Here is a 23,123-nt window from a genome sequence, read left to right on the forward strand (position 1 = left end):
AAGATGCATGCACCTTTTTCCTGTGGGAAACGCAAAATCAAATAAGCTTCTAGCTCAGGCTTGTTCAGTCATGCTTTCAAAATGAAAGCTAGAAGCTGATTGGTGACCATGCACAGCTGCTCCATTCTTCTTGTAGGTCACAGATGCGCCTGATCGCTCAGATCCTGGAGATGACCTCATACAGGTAAGGCTCCAAGGAGGGGAGAGCGCCACCTACACCTTGCAATAGCGGAGGACGTGCAGTAGATGGCGGTGTCCCCCCGCAGTGAGCCATGTGCAGGCACCCCCTCCCCGGGCTGAGTGAGGGAATGTGATGCAGACTCGGTGTCAGCGCTGTGGGCCAGGCTTCCTATTCATACCGAAGCTGTCAAACCAGTCCCCCCCCTTCACCCCACCGTATCCGATATACCGCGCTTCTTCACCGTGCCCGGGGACAGCAAACCCGATCCCTACCGAGGCTCTGCAATGCCAGTCCCCGGGAGCAGGAAGGAGTGTGCGCTGCTCCAGGCCGGCCCCGTCTAGTCTGTCCTCCTTGGGATGGGGATGTGGGATCTCCAGGGGCTCTGCATGCCGTGTGTCTCTACATACATCTCTACCGCCTAGGCCTGGCTATCACCGGAGAGATCACAGGTAGGTGCATCCGTCATCCTTCATATACAAGGCACGTACACTCACTGCTGTGTATACCTACCGCCCCCCCCCCCCTCTACATCATCATCATCACCTCCTCCTGTGTGTACATCGTACAGCACCCATGTCACCGGACCTACATCACTGTCATCATCTATACACACCTCTCCATCACACCATCCTTGTCACCCGAGGACACATTCCCTATAATAGGGGACGCTGGACATTCTCCATAGGGGATGGCAGTGCTGGACATTCTCCATAGGAGACGGCAGTGCTGGGCATTCCCTATAGGGGACGCTGGACATTCTCCATAGGGGATGGCAGTGTTGGGCATTCCCTATAAGGGACACTGGACATTACCTATAGGGGACGCTGGACATTCTCCATAGGGGACGGCAGTGCTGGGCATTCCCTATAGGGGACGCTGGACATTCTCCATAGGAGACGGCAGTGCTGGACATTCTCCATAGGGGATGGCAGTGTTGGGCATTCCCTATAGGGGACGCTGGACATTCTCCATAGGAGACGGCAGTGCTGGACATTCTCCATAGGGGATGGCAGTGTTGGGCATTCCCTATAGGGGACGCTGGACATTCTCCATAGGGGACGCTAGTGCTGGGCATTCCCTATAGGGGACGCTGGACATTCTCCATAGGAGACGGCAGTGCTGGACATTCTCCATAGGGGATGGCAGTGCTGGACATTCCCTATAGGGGACGCTGGACATTCTCCATAGGAGACGGCAGTGCTGGACATTCTCCATAGGGGACGCTAGTGCTGGGCATTCCCTATAGGGGGCACTGGACATTCTCCATAGGGGACGCTAGTGCTGGGCATTCCCTATAGGGGATGCTGGACATTCGCCATAAGAGATGTCGTTGCTGGACATTCCTTAGAGGAGACATAAGTGCTGTATTTTCTCTATAGAAGATGTTGGTGCTGGACATTCTGTATAGGTGGCGTGGAGTGCTGGACATCCCCTATAGGAGATGCCATTGCTGAACATTATCTTAAGGGGATGCTGGACATTCTCTATAGAAGATGTCAGTGATGGACATTCCCTATAGGTGACGCCAGTGCTGGATATTCTCTTTAGGGGATGGTGGACATTCCCTATTGGTGACTCCAGTGCTGGATATGCTGGACCTTCTCTATAGGAGATGTCAGTGCTGGACATTCTGTATAAGGGTTGCAAGTGCTGGAGTTCTCTTTAGGGGATGCTTGACATTCTGTGTAGGAGGTGTGAGTGCTGGACATTCCCTATAGGGGATGCTGGACATTCTGTATAGGTGGTGTGAGTGCTGGGTATTCCCTATAGGAGATGCGGGTGCTGGACATTCTCTTCAGGTAATGCTAGACATTCTCTGTCGGAGGTGTCGGTGCTGAACATTCCGTATAGGGGACGCCAGTGCTGGAATATCTTTTTAGGGGATGCTCAACATTCTGTGTAGGTGTGAGTGCTAGACATTTTCTATAGGAGACGTCAGCACTGGACATTCCCTATAGGGGGATGCGAGACATTCTATATAGATGCTGTTAGTACTGATCATTCTCTTTAAGGGATGCTGGACATTTTCTGTAGGAGGTGGGAGTTCTGGACATTTCCATTAAGGGAACATCAGTACTGGATATTCTCTGTGGGTGATGCCTGTGAGCTGCAAGCAACAGATGTGGAGCTGTGACGTGTCCCCAGTACATACTGGAGGAAAGCATCATGCCAATGTATACATGTCACTGGTCACTAATGGCTGCTGACATCTACATTGATTCTAAATGGCATTATGAAATTAGGTCTTTAAATAATCCATCCTACTTCCATGTTGTGTAGATAAATGCAGATCCAGACTTGCTTGTTATTTTCCCTCTGACATTTCCTTGGCTAGTATTCCAACCCAGTTGAGGTTTTCATTAGTGGCTGGATTTCAGTTTCTTAGCTTGTGAGTGAATACTGGAGGAATCGCACACATGTTGCAGCCATGTAGGGACATTAAGCTTGTATTAGATGTGTTCTATTTTGTATTGTGGTTTCAGAATGCTGGTAAATGAGAACCTAAAAAAGGAAACAGTACTAGCGGAGATGTAGGAGTTATATATGTGGCCCTCGATTACTCAGCTGGTGTAGCATGGACAGGATACTGTAGCGTTGTTCTTTCTGTGTTGAATGTCTTTTACAGAAGGAGAGTGTGAAGACTCCTTCATAGGGCACCAGTTTATTGGGTTAGTGCGTGGTGGTTTTTTTTTTTTTTTTCTTTTCCTTTTTGACACAAAGTATAGATAAAAGCTTGATGCATCAGTGAATACTTGTGGGTAAAAAGTAGATCTGTATGAGTGAGTTTGATATAACACAGGCAGGATTGCTTGAACACTTCATCACAACAGGTACAGCATCTTGTCCACCCATGATTTCGGTTTTGATTGCTGTGGGAATCCACTTATATTTTATTATTTACTTAATAGAGGCATTTAGATAGCTCTGACAGTTTTTTACAAGAGTATTACATACAGTCTATTCACATCAGTCCTTGCGCTCAAGGAGCTTACACTCTAAGGTCCCTAACTCACATCCATACATAGTGCCACTTGGGCCAATTTGGAATGGAGGTAATTACCCTACCTGTATGTCTTTGGAGCAGTGTTGCCAACCTAACAGATTGAAATTTACTGACATGACACCCAAAATTTACTGGCACAGCCAAGTTTTTACTGGCATTTCCAAAAGTTACAAAATTCACTATTTAGGCTACAAACACGTACAATATGTAATTAGCAATGTGATTTAAGGTAGATAATAAAGCAAAAAACATATCTCTTATTTTATTTTTGATATAGTAAGTAGCTCAGGGACAGGACTGAGGAGGGCAACTAATTATAATGAGCGGCACACACATAAAATTGACTCTCACAGTGATACTAACAGCAGTGTGCAGCAGTACAGATTACTGACACGGCACGTCCCCAGTCACAGTGACAGTCTCTGTCCAAGCCAGGTGGTTCCTCCAGTCCAAACAGCACTGATGGTCCCGCTCGGCCTGCCTTGCTCCCATCCCGCAGACCCACACACAAGGCTCTGGCCACTCTGCTTGGCCCCCTTGCACCATGACATCACAGGACATGCTCAGGCACCGCCTCCACCAGAGCCGCCCCCGAACACACTATAGCAGGCACTCGTATGGTCTCCGCTGGCTCCGGGCTGAGCGTCACAGCCATATTTTTTACTGGCAACCTTTTCTTTTTACTGGCATTTACTGGCAGGAGAAAATTGCCTGTTTTTTTACTGGCTGCCAGTAAAAATACTGACGGTTGGCAACACTGCTTTGGAGTGTGGGATGAAACCAGCGTACCCACAGCAAACCCATACAAGCACAGGGAGAACATGCAAACTGTGCGCAGATAGTGCCTTGACTAGGATACAAACTGGACCCCATTGCTGTACGGCAAAAGTGCTGATCACTGAACCACTGCACTGCCCATACTTGGATGTTGGAGATTGTGTGTGTGTGTGTGTGTGTGTGTGTGTGTGTGTACACGCATGTTGTGTGTGTGGGTTTTTTTTTTTGTGTTTTTTTTTTGTTTGTGGTTTTTTTTTTTTTTTTTTTTTTTTTTATAACCAGTGTGTCAATCAACAGTTTACTTTTCCATAAGCTACAGGGGACAGTAAAATCAGATGGCTAAGCTGGAATTTTGCCAAGCCCGACCAAACAAGGGCATGCAGCCAATCAGGGCTCTGCACATGCTATATACCTGATTCTTTGCATCGTGGTGGGCATTAAGGGCATTTGACAGGCAGAAAGGAAGTTATATGTCCCTTCCTCACCTTATGTTTTAACTCCCACCACTATGTCACAACTGCACACTGCAGTACTGCCAGGCGAAAAACAGCAAGCTGTTTAATTTTTGCCATGGCATGTGTACAGCCCTCAGTCGCACGAGTCAACAAGCTCCTACCAAGTTGATTTAAAGTGAATGCAATGGGGTGTGTACTTTTTGCTAAAGGTTTCCTTTTTTCCCAAGATTTGGAGGCATTCTCTTATAGTTGTTGCACAGACTATGGCCAGGCTACACGTATCCAAGGTTCTACCCTTTTGTGTTATGCAGAATGAAAGGGGGTGTCCCACTGTCCTATCTTATTTCTGTTGCCCTGATACAGTTGGGTGAATTATCATGCTAAGACTCAGGGTGGATTTGATTTAAAGCAAGTTGCTTTAAATCACTAGTAAAAGGGCTTTATTTAAATCAACTCGATTTAAATCATAATTTTTAAAGAGCAACTGTCATCTCTATCCCACAGCGGCTCATCCTTTGACCCGCTGTTGATTCGCTGACAGTACCATTCACTTTAATGGGACAGCTGGTGATGAGGCAGTGACACAACAAGGTAAGGGAGGAGGCGGCAGAGGGTAAGTGGATGCCCGCTAACAGGCGCTGTCATGATAGCTCTGAAATGACAGGTGCTCTTTAAATGTAAGGACTCATTCTTGCCGGTAGTTAGAATCTTTAATATTTGAAGGTTTTCTATTTAGAATAATAAGCTCTCAGGTTAGTAAAACAGCGATATCAGAACTGAATCGTCATACAGTTTGTAGTGTACATAGGTTTGCAAAACAATGGGATAAAGGAATATTCCTGAACTTTGTTTTATCTCATGATTACTTTGAAATTGTGTGAATGCATCAATGCAGTGCATGTTATCTCAGCTTCCAGAGCTTGGATTCATTGAATGATTTTACCAAAAATGTAAATAATGCAGAATATACAGCCTCATGCTACATAATTAAGCTCCATTTCATGCAGAATAAACAACATTATTAATGTATCTTAAATAGAAAACTATTTTTTAAATCAGGAGTAGGCAAACCGCGGCACACAAAGCCTCTTTTTCCGGCAATCGACTCCCTCCCCATCAGCAGAGCAGCGCAGGAAAGTGTCAGCGAGACACTAATGCATTCCAATCTCAGATTTCCCTGCACTGAGGGGAAGGCACTGTGCCCCCACACATTGTAAAAGATGGGAAACATTGTTTGGTTCTCTAACTTTGCTGTAGCTGCGATCGTCAGCTTTTGCGATGGGGAAGAGATTGGGTGTAGTTCTGCTGGGGGGGCAGTCCCTGTTTCCAGGAGGAGGACTGTTATTGGCCACTGCTAAAGCCAATCACAGTCCTGCTAGCCCTGCCCACCATCTGGAGGAAGATGACTCGCTTGGTTGCCAGTACCAATCTCAGAATGGATTTCACTGTGATTGTAAAAACCTCAATCTGGTGACAGTTTGTGGAATTACTGTTGAGCTTCTGAGAACTTTGTTGCAATTATTCCTGAACTTTGCATCACTTACTACTGAACCCCTGCACTCTGTGTCCATTTAAGCCACAGCCAGTATTCAGCGCAATGAAAATCACACCCAGCCACTTTCTCAGCTGCGGGGGCCCAACTTATGATCGTGCACACAGGCCCACTGCTTTCAGAAAATACCCCTGACCTGAGCTCATCATTGTGCATCCATTCTAGATGCTTGTATATGACATCACATACAAGCACGTGGGCTGGATGCAAGAGGTGGATCAGCAGGATGAGTGTGCCAGGACAGGTAGACGTGTCTCATCTCTGCTTCCTTTTACCACTCTGCATATCGCGCATATCTTGGATGAGAAGAGGATACAATGGTGGAGCAGATAAGCAGGAGGGTACAGTGGTGGGGAAAATGAGCAGGATGGGGGTTCAGAGGTGGGACTGAATAGCAGGAGAGTACAGCGGTGGGGAAGATGTGCAGGCAGGTATAGTGGTTGAAGAGATGAGAAGGGGGTTCAACAGTGGGACAGAAGAGCAGGGGGGTACAGCGACAGCCAAGATGGGCAGGGGGGTTCAGTGTTGGGGCAGAAAATCAGGGGGGGGGTAGAGCAGTGGGGCAGATGAGCAGAGGGTTACAGTGGCGGGGCTGGAGAGCGAGGGGGAACAGTGGTGGGGTAGGAGAGGAGGGGGGGTACAAAGGTGAGACAGATGTGCAGGAGGTAAATTGGTGGGGCAGATGAGAGACTGGTTACAGTGGTGCAGCAGATGGGTTCAGTGTTAGGACAGATGAGAAGGTGATTCAGTAGTGAGACAGAAGAGCATGGGGATACGGCGGTGGAGCTGATGTGCAGGGAGGTACAGTGGTGGGGTAGATGAGCATAGGGGTACATTGATGGGGCAGATGAGCAGGGGGGTTACAGTGGTGGGGGGAAAAAAGAGCAAGGGGGTACAGTAGTGGGGCAAATGTGCAGGAGGTACAGTGGTGGGACAGAAGAGCAAGGGGGTACAGTAGTGGGGCAGATGTGCAAGAGGTACAGTGATGGGGCAGATGAGCAGGGGGGTTCAGTGTTGGGGCAGAGGAAAAAGGAGGTACATTGATGGGAAAGCTGAGCAGGGGGTTACAGTGGTGGGGCAGAGCAGCAGGGGTTACAGAGGTGGGGCAGATGTGCAGAGGAGAAAGGAGGTACATCAGTGGAACACATCAGCAGGGGGTTACAGAGGTGGGACAGATGTGCAGGAGGTACAGTCGTGGGGCAGATGAGAAAGGGGGTTACAGTGGTGGGGCAGAAGAGCAAATAATTTCAGTGTTAGGACAGATGAGAAGATGGTACAGTGGTGGAGCAGATGTGCATGGAGGTACAGTGGTGGAGCAGATGAGAAGGGGGGGACATTGGTGGGACAGAAGATCAGGATGGTACACTGGTGGGGCAGATGTACAGGTGGTTAAAGTGGTGGGGCAGATGTGCAGGGGGGTACAGAGGTGGGGCAGATGGGCAGGGGGGTACAGAGGTGGGGCAGATGGGCAGGGGGGTACAGAGGTGGGGCAGATGGGCAGGGGGGTACAGAGGTGGGGCAGATGGGCAGGGGGGTACAGAGGTGGGGCAGATGGGCAGGGGGGTACAGAGGTGGGGCAGATGGGCAGGGGGGTACAGAGGTGGGGCAGATGGGCAGGGGGGTACAGAGGTGGGGCAGATGGGCAGGGGGGTACAGAGGTGGGGCAGATGGGCAGGGGGGTACAGAGGTGGGGCAGATGGGCAGGGGGGTACAGAGGTGGGGCAGATGGGCAGGGGGGTACAGAGGTGGGGCAGATGGGCAGGGGGGTACAGAGGTGGGGCAGATGGGCAGGGGGGTACAGAGGTGGGGCAGATGTACAGTGGTAGGGCAGATGTACAGTGGCGGGGCAGATGGGCAGGGGGTTACAGTGGCGGGGCAGATGGGCAGGGGGTTACAGTGGCGGGGCAGATGGGCAGGGGGTTACAGTGGCGGGGCAGATGGGCAGGGGGTTACAGTGGCGGGGCAGATGGGCAGGGGGGAACAATGGTAGGGCAGATGTACAGTGGCGGGGCAGATGTGCAGGGGGTTAAAGTGGCGGGGCAGATGAGCAGGGGGTTACAGTGGCGGGGCAGATGAGCAGGGGGTTACAGTGGCGGGGCAGATGAGCAGGGGGCTACAGTGGCGGGGCAGATGTGCAGGGGGGACGGTGAGGTGTGAAGGTGCATGAATTGGGGCTGATCTGAGGTGTGAGAGTGCAGGATGTTCATTTCTCACTACCCAAGTACGGTAGTTTACAGCATTTACTTTATAAAAAATCCTTTTCGTGATTGACAGTGTGAACTTGACATTTTTTTTGTTATAAAATCGCCACACTCAACTTCTTTGAAAACATTTTTCAGCACACTATGCTCAAAAGATTGCCTACCCGTTTTACATGGATTTATACCACAAAAGCATTTTATTAAAATAAATTTGGTAAAATCAAAAAAAATCTATCTAAATCAAAAAAATCTGAATGAAATAAAATTATATATATATATATATATTTTATGTTCTTTTCCTTTAAAAAAATCATTGGTTTATATCCACCCTGCTAAGATTAGAATGATGTTACTAGGAGATTCTCCAAATAGAAAAGAGCTTGAAAAAAGAAAACTAATGCAGGCAGCTCAACCAAGGACTGGCAATATGTTTAGTTTTTGTTTATGGGTTTGTTTCAAAAGTTTGGAGACCTCTGCTTTAAATCATTTACAAAGGGTCAGTTTACTGCCCTTCAAACTTTGGGGGGGGCCAGACTGTGGTCAGTGGGAGCAGAAAATGCTTTGGCATCAGTGGGAGTAAACAATGCAATAGGCTTGGTGGTCAGTGGGATGAATAATGTCCCATCACTGGTGTCAGTGGGAGAATTAGTGCCTCGTATCAGTGGAAGGAATTGTTCCCCGAGGGCCAGATAAAGGCAAGCAAAGGGCTACATCCAGCCCACAGTTTGGAGACCCCTGCTTTGAAGTATAACTAAAGGCAATTTTTTTTTTTTTTTTTTTGTACAGACTGGAGAGGGGGTAGTCGGTGTCCCTGGGAGATTCACCCTCTATTTGTCCTGTTTATCATTATCACAGAAAGTGAAAGTAAATGAAAATACCCAAATTTTGAGTTGTCCCCAGAACAGTAATGGCGGGGAAATCTTTGAGTGGGAACACTAGTTCTGGTCACCCTGGTGATATGCTGGGATTCCCTCACTGTTTAGAGGGATTACCACTCACTTCCTGTTTTGGCTACAGGGCCAGATAGTACAGTGTTCCAGTCATTATAAGCAGCAAACACTTTTCTCCATTGTATGACATGAATTATTTTCTATGCACGCCCACTGCACAACTCAGCAGGGCCGGCTAAATTTCACACTAACAAGTACCGTTACAATCCAAATCTCTATAACAAGTAATATTCTGTCCAATACCAGATCCTGGTTCTTGAGGTCACTCATCTACTCATTCCTGGTGAACCAGAAATTTGCTCCTTGGGTGCTGATGGCACCCTCCTGCCCAACATCTTCCCTTCTCCTGCAAGGTCCAGCTGGTTGCTGAATACAATAGTCAGTTGGCAGTGCAGATTCCTCCATCCACACTGTTTTGCATGGATGGGAGAGCAGTGGATTTCTCTGTTTGCTGGCCTGAACGAAAGATCTTATGGTATTTGGCCTTCTTTAGAGATTTACCCATTTTCTGACAATCATCTCGGCAGCACAATGACTTGTTGATGCAAATGAGATTAATTGGCCAACTCCTGGTTAAATATTACATTAGCAAGTGGGCCATGCAATTTTCCTCTCCTGTATACAGTATGCTCACTATAGGCAGAAGTAAGTAAGAAGTAAGAGGAAACATGGCATCCGTTTTTGTTTTTTTTTTGTTTTTTTTTCCTCTCTGTATAGCTTTTGTGGTTCCCATCCATATGTCATCATTGCTGCCTGACTTGGGTTCTAGCTACACTATTTTTCTAAGAGATGTTTCATCCTATATGATATAGTGACTTTCAGGAGGAATCCTTTGAAGGCAGAGGTCTGATTGGAAACCTACTCTGTAATTTTTTTTTTTAAAATTCTTTTTATTGAAATTTTCATTTATACAGTAACTACTGGGCCGCCAACATGGCAGGGCCCAGATTTGACCACGCAGGGCCCAGCAATACCTCTTACCCTTAACTCCCTCCCCCCCCTCCCTCCCTGAGTACCTCCCCCCCCCCCCCCCCCCTGTCACAGCCCAATTCTATTAATGGTAATCAAGTATTCCTAAGTCTCTTATGGCATGAAGTTATTACACCGCCGAGTCAGAGTTGTTTACACATTATATTTCCCCCAGTCCATCATCTTCTATTTATTTTCACTTATTCCTGCTTTGAATAATGTTTCCTCTTAACGATAATTTACCATCAGCCAGCCCTCATTTAGACAGTATAATCATACGTTCACCCTATTGTACTCTCATCTCCATACCATGCCTGCCATACCTTGACAAATTTATTTTTACATCCTCTAGCTTGATATGTATATTTGTAAAAGGGCATCATATTATTTACCAACTTCTTCCAAAAAGCGACATTTGGTGCTTGAGAATCTTTCCATTTTAGTAGGATGGCCTTTTTTGCGTAGAAGAGCAGGATAGTAAGTAATGTTCTTAATGCTCTGGTCTGTACCACCTCCTGTACTAAACCCAACAGACACACCTTGATGTTTAATGGAATAGGTATTGCGAGAAGGTCCGAAATACATGAAAGGACCTCCCCCCAATATCCCTTTATTAGTGGACAGTCCCAGAAAATGTGGCTAGCATCAGCCGGGGAGAAGGTGCATCTCCAGCACTCATCCGATGCCTGTCCAAAAATCTTTCTTAATCTTGCCGGAGTATAGTAACTCCTGTGAAGGAATTTGAATTGAATCAACCTATCCCTGGCCGACACCAGATGTTTGAACGGTTGATCCCATACTTCCTCCCAGTCCTCTCCCTGAAGCTCAGGGACTTCCATTTCCCATTTACTTCTGGTCTTTGCTACAGCTTTTGGTGTAGTTTTGAAAAATTCTTTATAAGATTTGGAGAGGGGTTTGTCCAGAGCCTCCTCCGATAACATTGACTCAAGAGTGGACGGAAAAGATTCTACTTTACGGACCTTGAATTGTGACTGATAAGCATGCCGAAGTTGTAAGTAACGGAATAGATAGGCATTTTCCAAGTTGTGTCTTGCCTTTAGCTGGGGAAATGTCAGAAGATCGCCGAGGGCTGTTATGTCACCTAGTGTCTTAATCCCTTTAATTGCCCATATCATGGGATCAGGTAAATTATAGAAGTGCTGTAGCATAGGATTCATCCACAGCGGAGTTGTGGGTGAATGGCCCAGAAAGCTCGGGGATGCCAAATGAACCGCCATCTCCCAAGCTTTTATCGTGGCCTTCATGGTTGTAGTCAGTGGCAACTCAGACTTAAGCCCCCTAAATAGTGCCATACGCAGGCTTTCGTAAGCCCCAAGGTGTGCAGCTTCCAACACCGTAGCTGCATCCCCTTCATCTATGGTCAGCCATCTACGAGCAAAAACCATCTGCCCTGCCAGATAGTACTTGTGCCAATCCGGCAGAGCCAAACCCCCCCCGTCTCCTGGTTCCTGGAGTACCTTAATCCCAATCCTGGGCGGCTTTGGAGCCCATAAAAAGGAGCTCACAATACCGTCCAGTTGACGAAAAAAGGATTTTGGGATCCACACTGGAGCATGTCTCAAAAAATATAAAATCACAGGCAGGACCTTCATTTTGAGTAGGCTGATCCTGCCTATCAAGGACAGTGGAAGTCTGGACCATGCCTGTGTCTTTTGTTTGAGAAATGCTATCAGTGGGAGAATATTAAGGGAGATGTAATCATCTATTTTTGCTGTGATCTTTACCCCCAGATATTTCATAGTAGTTACCCATTGTAGTGGCAGATCCGGGTCAACCCCATTCCTTGCTCTATCATCTAAAGGGAGTATTGAAGACTTGTTCCAGTTCACTTGTAGCCCGGAAAACCTGGCAAAATCGTCCAAGATTTCCAATACTACTGGTAATGAGTTTTTCGGGTCTGATAGAAACAAGAGCATATCATCCGCGTAAAGTGCAACTGTTTCGTGGATAGTGCCTACTTTGATATCCTGTACCCTCCCGGATACCCTCAAGGCAATGGCCAATGGTTCTATTACTAGGGCAAAAAGGAAGGGGGACAGAGGGCACCCCTGCCTTGTGCCCCTTCCTATCTCAAAAAACGGAGACACTCTCCCGCCCATGCGGATCGCCACCTTGGGGTTACTATAGAGCAGTGAGACCCACTTCCTAAATTGCGGTCCAAATCCCATGACCTCCAATACCTTACTCATAAAGTGCCAATCTACCGAATCGAAGGCCTTAGCTATATCAGGGGATACTATTATTTTAGATTCAGAGTCTGTGGGGGGGAGTTGTAAATGAGTAAACAGTCTTCTAAGATTTGTGTCTGTCGATTTTCCTGGCATGAAGCCAGTTTGATCTATATTAACTATAGTCTGTATAACCTGGGCCAATCTCGTTGCTAGGACTTTGGTTAAAATTTTTAAGTCGGTATTTAGTAGGGCGATGGGGCGGTACGATGCGCATTCTGTCAAGTCTTTCCCAGGTTTTGGCAGGAGAATCATATATGCTTCCATCATAGAGTCAGGTAAGGAGGAGTGCTCTAGACAATGTTCCAATAACCAATTGAACCTATTGGCTAGTTGTTCAATGTTCGCCCTATAGAAGTCTGCGGGTATACCATCCGGTCCCGGCGCCTTATTGGGAGGGAATGCACACATTGCAGCCTCTATTTCCTTTATTGTTATTTTGGCCTCCAATATATTGCAGTCCTCCTCCGATAAACTGGGTATCGGTAGGTTTCGCATTACATTGTCCAACTCCTCTCTGTCATATGGAGGAGTGGGAGAATACAGCGATGAAAAAAAATCCACAAACTCCTGCATAATAAGTACCGGATCACCGACCAATATCCCATTCCTATCTTTAATAACCGGAATGTGAGCCAGCGGAGAGTAATCCGCCACTAGCATGGCCAGGAGCTTGCCATTTTTGTCTCCCTCTGCAAAAATTTTATGTGCCCTTTGAGTTTCCTCTATTTTTGTCTGACCTTTAACCTGCAATGACAGACGTCTTCTGACCTCTAGTAGGGATTCATACAATTCTTTTGAAGGGGTTTCCGCATAAGCCCTGGCCCTGTCATTCTCTTCCTGTTGTATATTATTATATTCCTCATTTTCGTTTACCCTGGCCGTCTTAATAGCCGATATGGATTCCCCCCTGACTACCGCCTTAAAGGCATCCCAAACCACTGGAGGCTCTGCCGTATCAACATTGGATTGCCAATAGTTTTTTGTCACCTCCTCCAGCTGAGCCGCGACCTGTTCGTTTTGCAACCACTCGGGAGATAGGCGCCAGGACCCCCCTCCTCCCCCCCGCTTAACGGTCATGGTGAGAAGGAGGGGGTTGTGATCCGACAGGCCCCCAGCCAGGTATTCTATACTAGACACATACCGTAACATGATGTTGTTACCAAAAGCCAAGTCTATTCTCGCTGAGGAACCATGTGCTGTTGATATGTGGGAAAAACATCTTTCTGCTGGATGTTTCCATCGCCACAACTCCTCCACTCCGACTGTGGAGGCCCAACTCTTTAGGTCCCCCGAGCTTGCCCTGCTTGGGTTGGAGGAGTCCAAGGCCGCATCTAGCACAGCATTGAAATCCCCCAACACCACCATGGGCAGGTGCAAAAATTGTGCCAGTCTTGTTACCATGTCGTAGAGAATTTGAACCTGGAAGGGTGGAGGTACATATACTGCTATCAACAACATTTGACTGTTGAAAATGTCTATAATCACTGCTGCGTACCTGCCCCCTGGATCAGTAACTATATGGTGAATGGTACAAGAAATAGATCTGCTAATGAGAATTGACACCCCTCTCGCAAACGTGGAATATGTGGAGTGAACCGCTCTTTGGATCCACCTTTTGCGTAAGGCCAACACTTTACTACCCTCTAGGTGGGTTTCTTGTAGAACCACTATGTGAGGTCTGTGATGTTTCAAGTACTGAAAGACTGAGGCCCTCTTGAACTTGTTGTTGAGTCCCCTGACGTTCCAGGACACAATATTAATTTTATCTGTCATATTTTTCTCTCTGCACAGATCTAATCTTGGGGAACATCAGGGGACCCAAACTTCTCCCCCCAACGGTGCTTTCATACTCGTAAACATCAAGAGCTCTCTATACCATTTTGACAACTCATACCCTTGGGCTGTGACAGAAAAACCTTCCCCCCCTGCTATTATACCAGAAAAAAGTCCCCATCTGAACTCAAAAACAGTTCTGGTGTGTAGCTTCATCCCAAAAAAACAACAGAAAAACTTCTTGTGGAATCTGGTCGTTGCGATCGACAGTTCTGCAACTCTGTGACTGATCTTCCTGTTTCCTCTTCGCTCCCTTTCAAGAGAATTTTGGAGCATCCAAAAAAGCAAAATAAAAATAGAAAAATAACTTTAGCATACAAAAAAAATTAAAGTACCTCAGCATAAGGTGGGGACAGAGCCTTCCTTCCTTACAGCAATGTAGAGATCTTCCTTGGTATCATCCTCCTTCAGTGCATAATGGCGGTTAACATAGGCTGTTTCCCCAGATTTCTCCGTCACACCAGCATTCGGTCCTTGTTCACCTCGTGATGTTTGTCCCACAGGTCTTTTATCAGGCTGGATCTAGGCTCACCTTAGAGGGACTCCAGGGTAAGAAAATATACCTTTGGGATCTGTCATCATATATGCCGGGATGTTTGTGATTCATCTTGCTCTGTATTACCCAGTTTGCTGGATAGTTAGGGTGATAACTCGTGCCACAAAATAACGCACAACAGGTGCAACTTGCAGTTCAGGTAGGATTGAATTCAGTTCTCTGTATGATTAGGAGAGTTCCTTGTCTAGCCAGTCACTGGCCTCTCCAGGATCTTCAAAGAATTTCACGCTTCCCTTATGTTGGATCCTGAGCTTGCTCGGGTATAACATACTGTATTGGATCTCTTTGTCTCTCAATCTTTTGCGTATGTCATTGAAAGATCTGCGTTGTTGCTGTGTGGCCGCCGAAAAATCCGGAAAGAACATCACTCTTGCATTTTCATATTTCAGCTCTGGAACTTGTCTGGACTTGGCTAAAATCATATCCCGGTCTCTATAGTTCAGAAACCGAACCAACAGGGGTCTAGGGTATGCTCCCGGCGGTCTGCGTCCTGTTGGTACTCTATGTGCTCTCTCAACCACATAGGTGGGGGGTAAATCTCTCAGTGACAGGAGTTGTTTGAAAAAACTTTCAGCAAATAGAACAGGCTTGTCTCCTTCTGCCCCTTCAGGTAGGCCTACCACTCTAATATTATTCCTCCTCTGCCGGTCTTCTGCATCTATGGCTCTACGCTGCAAGGAGAGCACCATATCCTTCAGTTCAGCTATGTTTGCCCCCTGAGAGTGTGTGACATCTTCCACATCAGAGACCCTCGTTTCCACCGTGGTGAGCCGCCCCCGGATCTTGTCTAGATCATGCCTTATTAAGGTACATTCAGAGGATAGGTGGTCTATCCTTCCCATAAGTTCCGACTTACTGGTGTTTATGGCTTCTAGGATCGGCCGGATTATGGCATCTGTGTCCACAGCCCCCTGAGACTCCTCCGTTTGGTCCTCAGTGAGTTCCATCTCCGCAGCTTCTCTTTCCGACGCCATCTTTCCTGAAGTCAGCGTGGCGCGCTTTGCCGAGGTCCGTGCTGGCAAGATGGCGGGGGCGGGGTCTTTCGTTCCGTCCTTCTTAGAGCGGGTATGGCGTTGATCGTATTCGGCTTTCTGCTGCTTTTTTGCGGACGCGGAAGGCATCTTTTTGCTCCTGCCTGCTTCCCCCACCCGATAATCAGGTTGGATTAGCAAAAGGAATGCTCCAAATAGACGGATTTTCTCAGGATAAGCGGAGCCTCTAAGAAACGCTTGTTGCCTTGATCACATCCGGCCACGCCCCCCCACCTACTCTGTAATTTAAGCCTAATACTGGGTACATACAGTAAAAAAAGAAAATTTACGGATTAGGGTTGCACTGATACTAGTATCGGTGCTGATCCCGAGTATAAGTATCGGTACTCGTGCAAATGCACCGATACCTGAAAGGCTCGGTTCTTTGACCTGTCAGTGGGGATGAACAAATGTTCCTATGTTTAACCTCTTATTAACCCCTAATTTACTCTAATCGGCCTTAATTAACTCCCTATTCTCCTAAATTTAATTATTATTTTCCTGCTTTTTTTTTGTATGTCTATTTTATAAACAATTAAAACTTTTTTTTTTTTGTGTTTGCTTTGTTAGTGAGATATATTAACATATATTTACACAATTCACATTAAAAAAGTGCAAAATTAAAAAAAAAAAATCAATTTATTTCATTTGTAAATGACTTTTCTTTTTTTTTTTTTTAAATTCTTTATTTTTAGAAAGGCATACCCAAAACACAGTTAAATTCCCAATGAAATGTGCAGAAATAAAGAAATAACTGTAGACGCCCCAAGGGCATTCAATAATACAAACAGTGTAATCCTACAGTAAACTTACACCCCCTGTGAGTTATCATCAAGTTGTAGAAGAATAGGGAGGCTCTGCATTCCACATGTCCACCTTTAAACAGCAGTCACCATATTTTTAAGTAAAAAAGAGAAAAAATAACGGGGAACACAGTGGTCCTGGGGTCAAACGACCCAAAATAATTAAAAGAAGATTAGTAGCTTAGGTAGAGAAACAGAGTAGGACAGGGGAGAATGAGAGATGGGGGGGGGTCTCCCCTCCATGAGGGAAGAAGGCTCGGGGAGGATGTCCGTGTCTGTATCCAGCCTCACCCACCCCCTCCGGGGGTGAGAAGAACATCATAGCACTAAAAATATAGACGAATTTGTGCCAGTAAAACCATTTTTTTGAAAATTGCTCACTAAGGCCTTTCTCTGTGGCCACCAAATCTTCCATTGCCTTTATCTCTGAAACTTTTTTCAACAATACGGCCACCGATGGGAGCTGTGTCTGCTTCCAAAACAAGGGGATGCAGCTCTTCGCTGCTGTAAGCAGGAGAGGGATAATGGATTTCCTGTAGGCTTTAGTGGGGATCTTGTGATGGTGAAGAAGGAAGAATTCAGGTGTCTCTGGCACCTCTCGGTCTGTAAAGTTTTTAACTATGCGGTGCACTTTCGTCCAAAAAGGCCGGAGGGCTCTACAGGAACAGAAGACATGCAGGAGCGAACCGAGTTCCTCCCCACATCTCCAACAAAGGTCCAAGCTCTGGGGGAACATCTTGTGTAGTCTTTCCGGGGGATAGTACCACCGGGATAGTAGCTTGTATCCCGCTTCCTGGTCTCTGGCACAAATAGAAGTTTTATGGGCGAAAAGGAAGAGCCAACGTATTTGTTTCTCTGTGAATTGCAATCCCTGGTCACATTCCCACCTGTTTATGTAGGGAAGTCTGAAGTCTGGGGGTGGAGCTGTTAGTAGTTGGTAGGTCTGGGAAATAGCCTGTTTCAACAGAGTTCGTTCCTGGCTCAACTGTTCATAGGAGGTTAATTGCCTCCCAAAAGCCCCTCGCGTCAGGCAGGGAGCCAATGAAATGGGCTAACTGTATCTTTTTCCAGAACGACAGTCCCACCAGGGCTCGATCGTCCGTGATTTGTTGCCTGTTTTTCCACTGACCATTGATAAGGAAGTTTCTCACCTGTGATCTTTCGACCTCCATCAACTCTAGGAATCTAGAGTCCTCGAGTCCCGGGACAAGGGCCGGAATTCCGACAATGGGAGTGAGCGGAGATGGAAGCGGTGCGACCAAGAAGTCGCGGAAAGCTTTGTGGGCTGTTTGCCACGTTTCTCCCACCGTAGGGTGGTGTGTTATTCGGTTTGGCAGGGGCTTTTGGCACCAAGGCAGCGAATCCAACCTGGTCTTTGTTAGGGTGTTTTCTATTTGTACCCACTGCTTTTGGGCTTCGTGACGACACCGGTCCAGAACCCCAGTCAGGTGGCAAGCCATCAGGTAGAGGTTAACATCTGGCAATGCAATACCTCTCCTCAACTTGGAGTGGTCTGGGCCAAGCGAGGGGGTTTTTGGGCCCAGACAAACCTGATAAAGGTACTGTTAACCGTTTTGAGGAAAGAGGCAGGAATTCGGATAGGGAGTGCCTGGAAGTGGTATAGTATCTGAGTATAGTTTCCGAGGCATGATGTTCATTTTTACTATGCCACACCTTCCGAACCAAAAGAACATCCCATTCTGCCAGGACTGTAGGTCCTTTTTTTTTATAGTCGTTGAGAGGGAAAATATCTTCTATTCTGTTGGGCAGAAGTATGCCTAGGTATTTAATGTGGGAGGAGGCCCATTTAAAGGGGAAATCCACTCTAATCAGCGCAGTTAGGGATGTTGGCAGTGTGACCTCCAATGCCTCAGATTTCTGGTAATTATTGCGGAAGAATGACAGCTTTTCATATGTTTTCAGTTCCGCAAGCAGATTTGGGATGGACACCAATGGACTGGTCAAGAAGAATAACAGATCATCCGCAAATGCCGCTATTTTTGGGGAAAGGGTGGCATTTAATCTAAGCCCCGAAATATTTGGGTTATCCCTAATGAATCTCAGAAAGGGTTTGAGTGTCAGAATAAATATCAGAGGCGATAGGGGACACCCCTGTCTTGTCCCATTTGTTATCGGAAAAGATAATGATAGATGACCATTAACTTTTAACCTGTGCAGATGGGCAGGAATAGATTGCTTGCAACCAGTTCATCATTCGCTCTCTTAGACCTATGCTCCGAAGGGTTTCAAAAAGAAAGGGCCAACTCGCCCTGTCGAACGCTTTCTCAGCGTCCATCGTCAGGAGCACTATCAGAGTTTTCCGTTTTCGTGCTGCGTAAATTAGGCTGATTGCTTTGGTTGTGTTGTCCCATGCCTCCCTCATGGGAACAAATCCCACTTGGTCGGAGTGGATCAATTGCGGGATCAGATCCATGAGCTGGAGGGAGAGAATTTTCGTGAAAATTGGGTGTGAGAGGTTGTAAAGCGTAGTGTAATACTTTTGAAACTGGTCTGCAATGGCTTCTGTAGTGTGGACCTTATTGTTGTAAATTACTTTTCAATGCTTTGTACCATTGCTGACAGCTGAAGTGTAAACAAAACAGTTGCGGTAGGTATCGGTAATTGGTATCGGCGAGTACTAAAAAAAAAAAAGTATCGGTACTCATACTCGTTGTAAAAAAAAAAAAAAAATGGTATCGGTGCATCCCTATTACGGATCTCCATATTGATGCATCCGATGTTATTGTGGCAATCTCCCCCACTGAGCTATTGTGTTCTGACAGGGGGACTGCTCCCCCAGTACACAGTGATCAGCTGATTGGATGCTGGTTTTCCAGCTTGCTCATTCGACAGAAGCCAGTCATGAGACCAGCTTCTGTTGGATGAGGAGCTGTACACACGGGCCGAAAGTTGTCCGGTTCCTGCCAAACCAACCATTTTCTGACGATTTTCATCCCTCGTGTCCCCGACTTAACATTAACTATTTATTACTATATAGTATTTATATAAAGCCAACAGTTTACGCAGCGCTTTACAATATAAAGGGGGACAGTACAATTTCAATACAGAAGGCAATGCAGCGGGCAATACACATTTGGTGTATGCAGCATGGAGTCAAACAGGGCAGGTAGAGACAGTGCTTAGTAGCCCAGTATTCCAGTTTTGGTTTTGTGACAGGAAGTCAAGGGAAATTTCCCCAATGGGACAAAGATGGCCAATTAACAAAAAAAAAAAACTGGCAGGGGTTATAACCCTCCCTTACTCTATCCAAAAAAAAATGTTTGCCTTTACTTTTGCTTTAAAGGGTTCATTATACAGTAGGCAGATACTAGATGGAAATTTTTAATTGTAAAATGTCATAATCGAATAAAAAGAAATTAATTGTCTTAATGCCTTGCATATTTTTTTTTTACTCGTTTGAATATACATAATCGGAAATGAATGAAATCCAGGAATATCATAGATCTGCGATGTTCAGATTTATCAATAAATGAATTGTTGATCTGGTAATCGGTGGTAGGTAATGTTGTCTGTGCTGGGTGCACTGTGTCTGCGCAGTGATGACATCATACAAGAAGGTAGCAGGTTGTCTGACCAGGAAAATAATTTTATGTGAAAGTAAATCTAACATGACTGTGAGAGTTGTGCTAATGTTGGTTTCCTCTGTTTATAAAACAGCTTTCAGTTTATGTTGTCACCGGCAGCGAGAATAAACACAGCTAAACTCTATCTGGGATCAATATTCATGGTTATAAGGGTAGCCAATAGATATACTGAATACTTATCAAAAGAATCTGATAGTAAACACAATTTACAACCTAAATTTACATGATTGATTTATTTATTTATTTTTTCTTAACACGTTGGTGAAAAATGTCAACCATCCCTTAGAGGCCAATTTTACATTTCCTGCTCCTGCCTTGCTAGAGGCTTGAGATTCACACTAACACGGGCAGTTGTGGTTGTTTGCTATGAGAGGTTTAAAATGCACGTATAGCCAAAACCATATTATTTTTTTGTTTTGGATCGAGTGAGGAAGTGTTAGAAGATCTGTCAGGTTTTTTTATGGCCATCTGTGTCCCTGGGGATTCTTCCTCTCTGTGTCCTGATGAACATTGATGGTAAGTGATGGCAAAGGCAAAATGTTAGTTGCCATCGAAACAAGAGGTGAGTGAAAACCTTTTAAATTGGACATCTGTTCTGGTGACAACGGTCTTAGCCCAGGTTCACATCTCTGCATGTGGGGAACACGTGTGAAATCGTGCATGTTTCTGACCTGCAGAGCTAAGCATTGCACTTTAGCAGGCATGCAGGTCTGCAATTATAGTGATTGTAAAGCTTTGCATTTCATTTTTTTAAATAAAATGTTATACTTATGCCCTGTACACACGATAGGATTTTCCGATGGAAAATGTGTGATAGGACCTTGTTGTCGGAAATTCCGACCGTGTGTGGGCTCCATCACACATTTTCCATAGGAATTTCCGACACACAAAGTTTGAGAGCTTGCTATAAAATTTTCCAACAACAAAATCCGTTGTCGGAAATTCCGATCGTGTGTACACAAATCCGACGCACAAAGTGCCACGCATGCTCAGAATAAATTAAGAGATAAAAGCTATTGGCTAAATAATGATATTTGAAGCGCTTCACAATGTGCATAAAAATGAATATATATGAATAAATATAAATAAATAAATATAAATACTCAAATAAATCCAGCGGTGAGTAAAAATTCCTAAAAAATCCAGCAATCAAAATAGTGTAAAATTATAAAAAAATTAGTGCCATCAAATGTGTAAAAAAATCCACCTAAAAAATCCACCTAAAAAATCAACATAAAAATAAATATATAGGGATGTATTCAGAAGGTTCAATTATACAAGTGTAGAATCCGATTGGTATAGAGCTTTGATCCAGTCCCACTAGCAAAGCTGTTTAAAAACACTTGCTTAATTAAGGTGCTCATTGACATTTATAGTAACAATGTTTCTTTTGCTTCTGTTCACAACCAATGTGAGAATCATAAACAGATCTCATTTAACAGGCAGATAAGAGAAAAAACCAATCATTGTGCAATAGTTAGGATACCAAAGCAAACTTCAATCCACTCACGTGTGCCTTATAATGATAAGGCATATGCAGGTTTTACTATAGCAGTCAGCCGCCTTAGAATCTGCTCCTGTCTAAGTGAGTTCAACTGCTACCTGCCAGACATCCCTTGATTGAAGAATGGAAGGAGCCAAGAAGAAAATTGTCAGCTGAACAGCACCTGCATCCATTCAGATCAGGGGTGGGCAATTACTTCTCCCGAGGGGGTCCCATGAGGAACTGGGACTGTTGTGGAGGGCTGAACTTCATTGTGCTCAGTATTAACCCCTTGGCTCCAGCTGCCGCCAGCCCCTTTAAGGGGTTAGCTTTGCCTTTGCTGGGGGGGGGGGGGGGGGCTTATGGCTATGTGACTGCTGTGATTGGCTGTCACATGATCTGAAAACTCCCGACCGCAAGCAGCGACCAGAAGTTTTCCATGAGCCGCCGGTCACTGTACCGGGAGCGCGCAGTGCATGCGCTATCGGCACAGCACTGTTGGTGCCATTGCATGCAAATATGCGGCTGCTCGACGTCAAGGCCCAGCGGCCAAGAGGCCGCATGTTTGCGTGCGCTCGGCACCAAGACTTAAATTTTGGATGTATTGTGTATGTAAACATGTAGAAAACAAACACCCGGAACTACAAATAGTAGGTACAACTGCTCATGAAATGGGTCTCTTTCAGATAAGAGGCCGGGGGGTGGGGGTGGGGGGTAATTGAAACAGGTGGCTGCAGTTTTACCATCCACCCATCCAAACTGTAAAATAACAGCCAGATAAGGCTGTTGACATGCTACAGCTACGATGCTTTGCAGCCACAGCATTTTTAACTTGGGCTGCAGAGTTTGACCGGTAGCACTGCTTGTCAAACTCCCCCGTGAAGTTTAATGGGGCAGTGCAGTAACCGCGTGCAATGCATGGGATTGTAGTGAAGTATTATAGGGTTAAATCAGGCAATGAAGAGGCAATATAACAACTCCTCTGTCTGTCAAATGCCCTCTGAAAAGCACTGTGACTGAAAGTCTGAGATCATTACAGCGGAGACCTGGAGAGAAATACAGGCACACGACTTTGCAATGTGCAGGCTCTAACACAGCAAGAACTTAGCCAGGTAGCAGAGTGGTTTGAGGAAGCTGACAGTAGAGGCATTTATAGCCACTTGATCACTGGCTGTGGTGAGAAGAACCACCCTTCATTCATTTTCTGAATGAATGCAAAGCGTTCTCTGATTAGAAGAGATGGAGAGTGTGACCACGCATTCCTCCTTGGGCCACTTTTCTTAAAGCGGACCTTCGCCCTCTATAGCCACTTCCCCGTCTCCACCCCATTTCTACAAGAAACCGTCAGGGTTTGCTTTTTGTTAAATTTTTTTTTTTAATTAATTTAAACAGCCCCCCACCCCCACCCCTTAATGTACGTCATTAATCTAGTTCTGATCAATGTAAAACTCTGACATTTACAGACATGACT

General features: G+C 45.8%; 1 protein-coding gene across 9 annotated transcripts in view; it reads left to right on the forward strand.

The window, feature by feature from the left end:
- Window positions 1-293: 293 nt before the first annotated feature.
- The window catches only part of PITPNM2 (phosphatidylinositol transfer protein membrane associated 2), a 466,805-nt gene continuing 443,975 nt past the window's right edge, over window positions 294-23,123 (forward strand). For 7 of the 9 annotated variants that reach the window (XM_073627322.1, XM_073627313.1, XM_073627375.1 and 4 more), the window contains exon 1: window positions 294-630. The gene's annotated coding sequence lies outside the window, so the exon portion shown is untranslated. The remainder of the gene's footprint in view (window positions 631-23,123) is intronic. The other 2 variants (XM_073627385.1, XM_073627392.1) reach the window with 1 other exon arrangement.

This window comes from Aquarana catesbeiana, linkage group LG01 (assembly GCF_042186555.1).
Source record: "Aquarana catesbeiana isolate 2022-GZ linkage group LG01, ASM4218655v1, whole genome shotgun sequence".
NCBI lineage: Eukaryota > Metazoa > Chordata > Amphibia > Anura > Ranidae > Aquarana > Aquarana catesbeiana.